Here is an 11,161-nt window from a genome sequence, read left to right on the forward strand (position 1 = left end):
ATATTAAGATGACGAATACCAACTAGTTGCGTGGGATTTGCATCTTGATTTCTTTCGATGATAACCTCTGAATTTCGTTTAAATACACGGGAATAAAATGTTGAAGGAACAATATAAACACTTTATATGCTAACTAAAAGCTCATTATTTCAGCCTAGTGGTGAAACCAATAATAATGTCAAAAATATTATAAATTTCCAAGCATGATTACTGAAATGTTTATTATAACTACAGAATTATGTCATTTGAATAAGCTATTCATTAAGACTATTAAACAATAAATAAGAACTTTCGTCTAAATCTGATCGAATGGTTTCACAGTATTTGGGTGCCGAGTTGATATGAGACATTAAAGAGGAAGAATGCATTTGTAAAATCTCAGCGAATGAATTTGAAGTAAATCCAACGTTTCGCCTAGCACTCTGGTCCAAGCTTTTTCACAGAAGTATAATCAAAATTATCGAATATAAATAGGTACATGGTTCTCCGGTCATCCAATCAGCGTTACCAATGTTAAGAAAACATTCAATTTTTATAAATAATATGAGTCAGAAATGTCACAGCATGCATAAAATGACAATAAATAAACAAGATAAAAGAATGATATCAGATAGGTTTTTGTGGAGATTGTAGTAATTTCAATGGTTAAGATCATGAGTCAGTTGAAGCTAGACCACCATGGAAAACCTGGAAGCACTGGACGGCCGCTTCGTCCTATTGTGGGACTCCTCAGCAGTGCGCATCCACGATCTCGCCCCCCTGCGAGATTCGAACCCAGGACCTACCGGTTTCGCGCGCTAGCACTTAACCACTAGACCACTGAACCGTTTTCCATGGTGGTCTAGCTTCAACTGACTCATGATCTTAACCACTGAAATAAAAGAATGAATTCAAAGAGGAAGAATTTATTCGTAATTGAAAATTTGTTATTTTAATGTTCCAGTCAACTGTTTAACATATTCAGATAAGATAACTGATTTGAACCGTTGAAAGTAACATTTGTTAATTAGTTTAATACGATATAGATAGAACGGAAGAAGGAGCTCAGGTTTGCTTATAAATTATTAGTTGCCATGGGACAGCTAGTTGTATTCCATCTCTCCTATTAATACTGTTTGGATTAGCCCATATATGAAGGGCTTCGGCTGTTAGTATTTCTTAGTAAGAATTAAACCCTTACTGAAGGATTCCTGTGCCATTGAAATCAGTTGTGTGACCCGATTCTATCGAGTGTAATGCTATCGCTGATTTGTTATCGAGTTTTCTTACCTCAACTTAAGATTTAGTAATGTGCTTTAAACATAGTTCGGGTTCGTTCACACTCACACTCAATTGCTTTGATGTTTCACCTACATACGTGTGATCTCATAAACACAATTCTGTTGTTCTTCCTTGTGTATTAGCTCTTTGATTCTTACTGGTTTTGATCTTAAAGTATTGTTTGTTCGAAAGAATACTCTTATATTTTGAAGAGTTAGAATCCTTCTGATCTCTTCTGAAAAAACCTATACTCTATGGGATCATTACTGTGTTAATCCATGCTTTTGGCTTAACTCTTTTCTTAATATCTTTTTGTTCTTCATTCTTCATTATTCTTTTAATAAAACCCTTCGGATAATTATTCATCGTTAGAGTGGATATAATTACATTCATTTCCATTTCTATATCATTTGGTTAATTGACAAGTTTTTGAACTCTGGTGATCAAATTTTTGGCTAATATCACTTTAATAGAGTGTAGATACGCTGACTTAAAATCTAAAAAATTTTCCTAAATATGTCAGCTCTCGAAAAATACTAATTTTTAAACAATCATTATATTTCCTTTCAACCAAACAGTCTAGAAAAGATCATTTACGTTCAGAAGATTCCAACTTCTTAATGAACTTGATTTTATTAAACAATGTTGTAAAATTATCTAAGCTAATTGATTACAATAGTTAAAAGAATATATATATATATATATATATATATATATATATATATATATATATATATATATATATATATTAAGGTAATATCGAGGCATACGCATAGTTTGCACATATGCCAATAACAGACTGGTCAATTGCAGTCTTAAACCTCAATGGAAAGATACAAGCCAAACAATACCAAGTGAATTTATATTCTTATTTCTTATAAATAAACTAAAGTTTCTTCAACTTGTTATGTTCATTCAATCATTCTATAATATATTCCATAGTAATACTATATCATGTTTATTACTTTGAATTTATTACTATTTTAAATATATATCTATCCCTATTGTGAAAATAAAAACATTTAAACAAAATGATTTCATAACATGGTATATATTGACTTATTGAAATTATAATTTGATCATAATACTTTATAGCTCTTATTATTGGAAAATAACAAACATAATTTTAGAAATTTATTTTACAACAATAAAGTTTGAAAGTATTATTATTTACATAATTAACAGACATATTACTATTATATACTACTACATGTTTTCTGAAATATCTAATTAAAAAAATAGAATTATTTGAAAGGATAGTACATTTTATTGTATGTGAAAGATTTAAGTGAATTGCGATGACATACAGTGATATTGTATTCGATGCAAAGTATTATATTTCACTGAATACTACTTGTTTGTTCGAAATTCCATGGAATCCTCTTGATATTCTCAGATGAAATTTACTGAATACACGATAAATCACTGAGATTTTAATGACGGTAACCTCATTCTATCAAGTTGAGGCAACAATGACTGAACTATAAGACTATACTCATAGGTGAATTATGATAAAAACGAATAAAAGTAATAATTTATCAATTGTTCTGTGATCTTTACTTTTATCTATGGATGATCAATTATTTCCAGATAAGTTTAATCCCTTATTTGAGTACTTTATTTATAAAAAGTAGTTTTGATTCCCTGTTCTATATTAAATCTAAAGGCCAATAACTGTATAAATACTCATTTGGAATGATGTGATTTATAATGTAAACCACCTTAACTGTTACATTATTTTATCAATCAAATATATCTTCATAACGAATAGAAAACATTTAGTAGAATATAAAGTGATGACTTTGAAGAATTCTAAGTTTGTTTATGAAGTAGCTTTTTAAGAATATTTTTACCGAAGATGATAACTTGAATCATGGTGAATTAGAAAGAACACTGAGAAAGATTGTGCTGTTTTTTCAAAAAACCTTCTCTTGTATTCATTCGAAACATACTGCTTTTTTTTAAAAAATACTTTCAGGTTTCCATTAAATGGAATATTTACTTAAAGAATCAGATTTCAGCAATTACTTCATTTGTGAATACGTTAGATCATTTGACTTATAACCATTTAGTTTTGGAATTAAACACTATCTCAATTAATACAGATTAAATACTTATCTAGTATTACTGTTGTGTGTGCTACTTATATTAACATAAATAGTAGATGATATTAGTCGTGAGCAGAAGGTCTGGCAGCAGAAAGACAAGACAAGGATCGAACAGTAAAGAATGGAAACAGAATGCAATTTGTATGAAAATGCAAGAACAATGAAATCTGAGTCATTTTGAGACAATTGGTGGACATTTTGCAAATTAAGCATTTACATTATGATTGTTAGATTTTATGAATAAGTCCTGTAATTTTGTGTTAAATACATTCGATTGTTCCCACTGGTGTTCTTATTCACTACATTACCAGTACTGATCAAAAAAGTGTAACTCAAAATTTAGTACATAAACCTGTATTTGATTATTTATACACATCAATATTGAATTAATATTCATAGGGGTAAAATTACTTTAAGTCACTTAAGTCCATTTTTATTCAAATGAAGAGAAAATAACAAAATACATTAACTTCATTGTATTCAACAAATTATCTTATTCTTGCTTCATTTAAATTATGGTTAAAACTATGTTGAAATTGAAGTGTCTCATATATCTGCAGTAAATAATCATTATTCCATATATGAACTAATAATAAACAATATATGCCCAACTACATGGGTTTACCCTAATCACCTACTCACTCACTTACTTACTTACACATTCATAATATATATTCAGTAAATCAATTCTATAGTAGGATTTAATTAAATTTAACGACTTTAAAATAAATAACAAAATCGAAAATAATATTATGAAATTAAGTACAACAGAAAATCAATAACAAAAAGAAATTTATTCACTTTATAGTTACAACGTCTATAGGTTCTTTAGGTTCCAGAAAATAATAATCATAATATCAATTATAATCAATACAGTAATAATAACAATATTATTATTATTAACAATTATACTTTTACATAAAAGCATTTAGATATAGTGGATCAACTATACACAAGTACATAACTGTACATAAACAGATGATTCCACAATTTTTATTGACACTATGAGAATATTTCTTTATTGTGTTTAACCCAATGGATATAAATACACACATGTATTTACTAGTATACATATGTAGTAGAAGTATGGGAGTAATAGTGGTAGTTGTGAGTAAGTATTTATTAAAATATCTTGTGAAATGTTTCATGTTGCTTTATTATTATTATTATTATTATTATTGTTAAAGCGTTTTTCAAATAAACAATGAATTACTGATTTTACATAGGATTTCTGGAAAGACTTGGGTTGAAGTCCAATGGATGAGGTGAAATGTCCATGTATGCATGCGTGCGTGCAACATTATTATTGTAAAATCTCAAACAAGCAAATATGTGCATAAGAACACAGACAATAACAAACAAGTATATAAATAGAAAAATGTCAGTAATTCCAAATAGACGACTGATCCAACTTATTTAAAAAAGGTAGATTATTAATTTGGAGAAAACCACAGAAGTTGATCTACATTCTGTTCAACAAACATAAATATCTATACTCATATGATGGAAATCTTATAGAATTTTAATACCTTACTGTGAATATAGTACTATACAGTTTCTTTGACAATGAGCCTAACTCGTATTCAAATATATTTGTACATAAGTTCGTTGTTGATGAAACTGGACAGTTGCACAGTAAAACATCTATTATCCATTAATCAATCAGATGTAAGTTCTCTCTTTTTTTGACTGAACTTCTTAGAATTAACAATTACAATAAACATGAGCATAATAGTTATAAGCTAAATGCTAAATACTTACTATTTCTCAGTTAAACATCGAGTTACTGTATGTAGATAGTCAAGAAACTAAACTTAATGTTTTGTTTATAATAAATGAATTAATAAATCACAAGATTTGTGAATATTATAATACATTTATAAACTCATAATTTTTATTATTAACTTAGATATTTAATTAACTTGCTTAGTGTTATGGTTGAGCTATTTCATATAATGTAAATATCTACATTTTATGTTTATGAATAGGAATAACCTACTATTGAATCCATTTATTTCACTGATGTAGAAATTTTCTCAATGATAATAGATAATGATAGTTTTATATTTACATAACGACACTAAGATATTATGTTTATCATATCATTCAAAGATTTTAAACTTGACCTCTTATGACATTGAAAGTGTGTGTTAATACAGCGCTTGAAATGAGAATTAACTAGTTATTAGGGTATATTTTAAATGATAGAAAACTAATTGGAAACTATATTCTCAATTCAATAAATTATAAAACTTGAAATAACTGTGATTCATTCAGTGACTAGTGACTGATAAAGGCTGTAGAATATACTCTGTACCCGTTCACGGTTTAGACATATTTACTTTATTTATATTACCATAAATAAAAAACAGAATATTTTTTTGTATTTGGTTAACATCTCATTTCCCCACCATTGGAAATAATTTGATGTTTTTGTTAAACATTATGATATAAGACTAAAACTTTACGGATTTTTACTAAGAAATCTACCATTTAATTCGTCGGAAAGTAATAAAGCTAAGTATTCAAGTTAATCAACAAGATATGTTATTTACTTGAAGTTAATCACATAATTCCACTATTCATAATTCACTATTGTATCACTTGAATTATTATGTTAACTATGTGGAAGGAGCTGGAAAGGATTGCCTAAGACACGGTTGGATGGAGAATGCTGGTGAGCGACCTATGCTCCTCCACGAGGAGTAACTGGCGTAAGCCAGTAAGTAAGTATGTATGTGAAAATTTAACAAAATTTACTTCCTAACAGGAAGTAACATATTCCAAATAGTTAATTAATAATTTCTATTTCAATGGTATTCATAATATTACATATATGATAATTGTTGGGATATTTATTCATTTTAGCTATATACAAGCATATAATTAAAAAGATGAATGAAATTATTATGTTCAAAATAAATTAAAGTGATTTAATTAACAGAATAGATAAATAACTATTTAATCATCTCATTGATCATTAGTAAAAAGATATTTGAAAAAAAAAATTTTCTCAAGATTATTTCTGATAAATCTTTTTTTTCTATATTTTCAGTCTGAGATTCAGAAGTTTTGATTGAGATCATGAACCGATTAATGTTAGAACACCATTGAAAACTCGGAAGCACTGAACGGCCGTTTTGTCCTATTGTGCGACTTCTCACCAGTGCGTATCCATAATACGGTTTGCGGGATTCGAACCCAGGGCCTTCAGTCTCGCGCGCGAACACTGAACGTACTGAACCACTGAGCCGTTACACAATGGTGTTAATGTCTAACCTCAACCAATCCACGAAATTGCGGGACCATCTTCCATTGTACTGAATTAGATACCTGTTTCTACCCGACACCGATTAGCTGCACTGGTCACGGCTTCTCACCAGAACTCCGAGAATTTTCTCACGAAGTTAGTCACTAGTGAGAACATGGTAATTATCAGTGTAGGCGTTGTGGGGATGGAAGACGGTCTCGCAATTTCGTGGATTGGTTGAGGTTAGACATTAACACCATTGAGTAACGGCTCAGTGGTTCAGTAGGTTCAGTGTTCGCGCGCGAGACTGAAGGCCCTGGGTTCGAATCCCGCGGGCCGGATCATGGATGCGCACTGTTGAGGAGTCCCACAATAGGACAAAGCGGCCGTTCAGTACTTCCGAGTTTTCAATGGTAGTCTAGCATCAATTGGTTCATGATCTCAATCAAAACTTAACAATCTCCAAAACCCTTACACTGATTCAAGAGTTTGTTTGTTTCTACGAAGAATAGTGATGGTTAATATTTCAAAGTATATATATATATATAACGGAATTAAATAAGTCAAATACAAGAATGAATTTAGAATACATATATTTCATAAAATCTTTGATCTAGACAAAATATAGGAGAAGCGAATGGAATAGAGCGAAGAGAAACGAAGCTCAGTGGAGAAGGTATGTGAGCCAACTTCATTTAGTCAAGCGTCAATCAATTATAATAATTATCATAGATCACTTATAATTGTCAATGGCCGATATTTTAAAAGAATATTTGTTTTGGTTGATTTTGCACAAATTCTTCATATATATTGAATGAGACTTTTTTAAAATCATAGACTGACATCATTTAGAAAACTATTTAGTGGGTTATTTCTCTTCATTTGATACTTATCAATAATATTTAGTGTTTGGTATATACATTTTATGTTTGTTATAAAACAGTTTACTGACAATTATGTTGATTAAATAATATACAAAATTATACAACCTATTTTGCTTAAATCTATAGAAAGTTTACTATTTGTTATAATAACTCATCAATTAAATTGAAACGGAATAAAAAAACAAACAGATTCATATTATCAAAATTAAAACTATTCATAATTAGTGATAAATCATTTTTGTCTATTTATAAACATTCTCACATTTGTAGTGAAGGAGAAGATGGCTTAACGATTAAACAGACTTGGATCCGTATCATTTATTTACATGAATAAGATGTTTATTCTCAATGTATTCGAATTTAATTGCACGAAAAATATCTAACTGCAAATTTATCGAAAATTAATTATTTTATAGTTGAATTTATAAGTCATGAGACAGCTTCAATTGGCTTGTGGATTCAACTATAAAGTTACTAAAATCTCCACAAACTCTCATTCTGATAAGAATCATAGTATGCTCACTAGTGACTGGATTCCAGAGGTGTTTCCTGCAGTTCTAGTGGGAAGTAGTGACCAGTGGAGTTCAACCAGGTTTTTTGTGAGATAGTAACTCACTGAAGACAATGGAGGACGGTGGCTCAATTTCTTGAATTAGTTGAAGTTAGACATTACCACCGTTGGATGTCGGCCGGCTCAGTGGTCTATAAGTTAAGCGTTCGATCGCGAGACCGATATGTTCTGGGTTGGAATCTCGCGAGGCGGGATCGTAGATGCGCACTGCTGAGGAGTCCCATACTAGGACGAAGCCGAAGTCCAGTGCTTCCAGGTTTCCCATGGTGGTCTAGTTTCAATTGATTCATGAATTGAACTATTAAAATTATTTAAATATCCACAAAAGTCTTTCTGATTAATTATTTATTCGACAATCGATTCATCAGTACTGAAATGAAGATGAAAATCTTTGGTTTAGAGATAAGCTCGATCAGATACAAAAAAAACTAACAATGGTAATAATATTGTGTACCAAGTAAAACTTGTTTATTTTATACAATACTGATTAAACTCTCACTTATATTAGTTTGCATAACGCTTTTGAAGTTATCCTAAAATAATAGAAGTATCATGATTATTCAAACGTAGACTTCTGATGACTAAATCAGAAAATAATTGGGAAACCATAACTTCTCCGTGTTTTGATATTCTTTCCAAATTGTTCGCTTAATTCTACTTATTTTAATGAATTATCTTATCATCTACACTCTAAGGTTACATTGACACATATTGAGCAGCATTTATTTACAGGTTGCCATTTCTCGAGAATTAAAGACACACTCAGGAGGTAATATTCACCATTCTCAACTCGACATGCTGTGGGATATGATTGTACTATAACTGTGTAACAATCTTCCGATCTACAATAACAAAGTTACACGCACCATCGTATTTGTATTAGCGCTCTAAAGTTTTAAGACATCAAAAAAAACACGGCTTTAATCTTACTTAAAGAACGCTATCGTCACGGACTAAACTTAGTTGAATAACCTCATCTACATGCTTTATCTGTTAAGATGAGTTAATTTATCCTGTATGTTGCATTATTTTACTTCAAGCTGTACACGTGTAAAGAAAAGTTTTACAAACAAAATGAACTCACCATTTTTTGTGATGTGTTTTTCTTGCTTCATTTTGTCCTTTCACCATGTGAATTATCATCTCAACTCCTATTATAAGAGATCTCATAGCCTACTCATTCGATTAGTCAAACTGATAACTATAAGTTAACTACCTTTGAGTGATTTAATAAGTTTTCAGTAATGGCAGTGTGTTTATGTTTTGGACATAGATAAAAGCTTAAAGTTATGCACATTGCATAAATTCTATGTCAAATACATGTAAGTAAATTAATAACCACAACAATTCTTCTAAGTAAACACTTATGGACTCACAGAAGTTCTAGTAATGTATCAAATAAATATTGATCTTAAAAACGCTGAAATCTTGAAACTCGTGTTTTTTGTTGTTGTTAAAACGGTCATAGAGTTTCATGCAATTGGTTCCCTTTGTGAATTTAAATAAGGGCGGAATGAACATTGATGCAGAATAATATGAATTCACTATATTTCATAGTTCCACACCAGCTGCTTACAACCAAATATGTATTAGAATGTTACATTGAGGTAAGATACAGTGTGGAACAATTGACATAAGTGAATGTAAAGAATCGAAATGACAAAGGTCATCAATAATAACTATATATATATATGCAAGAACAGGTCAGAGGTCATTTGGTGTTAGAACCAAGGAAACATTAGGGATGGGTGATGTAATCGTTGAGTGAAGTTCAGAGACAGATAAGATTAATCATGTGATAATTTTAGAGTTAATGCACCAGCTAGATTGTGGAAAGATATTCAACCTCTAGACCGATTGAACTACTCAGAAATTCCTTTATTTTGTTTCACTCATGCTTACTTTCATGGAAAAAAGCTCTGGATATAAAAACAATCTGAGATATGGTTATGATAAACTATTCTACGTATCCTTTGAAACAGTGGTCAATATCGATTTAATTAGTGTTAACTGTATAGATTGCTTTGACAAACTACAACATCAGAGTAACATATCATATTTCACTTTGGTAATGGCCTTAAACCAGTGAATATTAAAACAAGAGAAAAGGATCCGGTCGCCATCATTTGTCTTTCAGGATTGAAAACTCACATATCGACTACATACTTCACTAGTTACTGCAACCGAGTGCTCTAAAGCCTTTTAAGAAATCACATCTCGCAATTTCTGAAGTGACCATTAAGAGTGACTATCATAGTAACTTGATACGTGACCAGTACTACTTGATAGGAGGGTGAAAGTAGTTAAGCGGCAGCAACCTACAAACCCGCTGATTTTATTTCAACATTCTCGGGGCAGACATAATGTGAAAGAACAAACATCCAATGTATATAATTCAAATACTTCATCATGACAAGAGAGCCATGTTATTGCAGCTAATTAGCTTATATAAGTTAAGGATATGAACAACATTAGTTTATAGACCAATCAAACATTTTTTATCGGAAAATAATTTTAGCTATCTTGAATGTCCTCAATTTCTGTACAGGTGAAAGAATTAGGTCATATCTTATGAACTGGAAAGATGTCATTTCCCAGGTTTGAAGTCAGCTGAAATTGTGCTAGTGTGGTGTGAGCTACTTATATCCAAATGAGTAGTATATAACGGTGGTCAATAATAGAATGCATTTCAGTAGGAGATCGAGAAGGAAAGAACGGGAACGGAAAGCAATTGGTATGAAAATACAGGAACAATGAGATCTAAAACGATGGACTTATATTTGCAAAATAAAAAGTCAAGTTTGAGACAATTGACTGATATTTTGCAAATTAAGTATTTACTGTATGGTTCTCAGATTTTACCAAGTGACTCTGTAATCTCGTGTCTAAACACATTCGATTGTCACCACCCGTATCCTTGTTCACTACACTAGGAAGCTTCTACTCCAAAACCTAAGGTCAACTTATCTTTATGTGCATGAAATTCTCCCTCTATCTCTCAGAGACCAACATGATCGTATGACATAGGAAATAACAGGTTGCTCAACATTTCCTGGATTCAAATTGGTAAAATCTTCAAAAAAATGAA

The sequence above is a fragment of the Schistosoma haematobium genome, chromosome 1 (assembly GCF_000699445.3).
Source record: "Schistosoma haematobium chromosome 1, whole genome shotgun sequence".
NCBI lineage: Eukaryota > Metazoa > Platyhelminthes > Trematoda > Strigeidida > Schistosomatidae > Schistosoma > Schistosoma haematobium.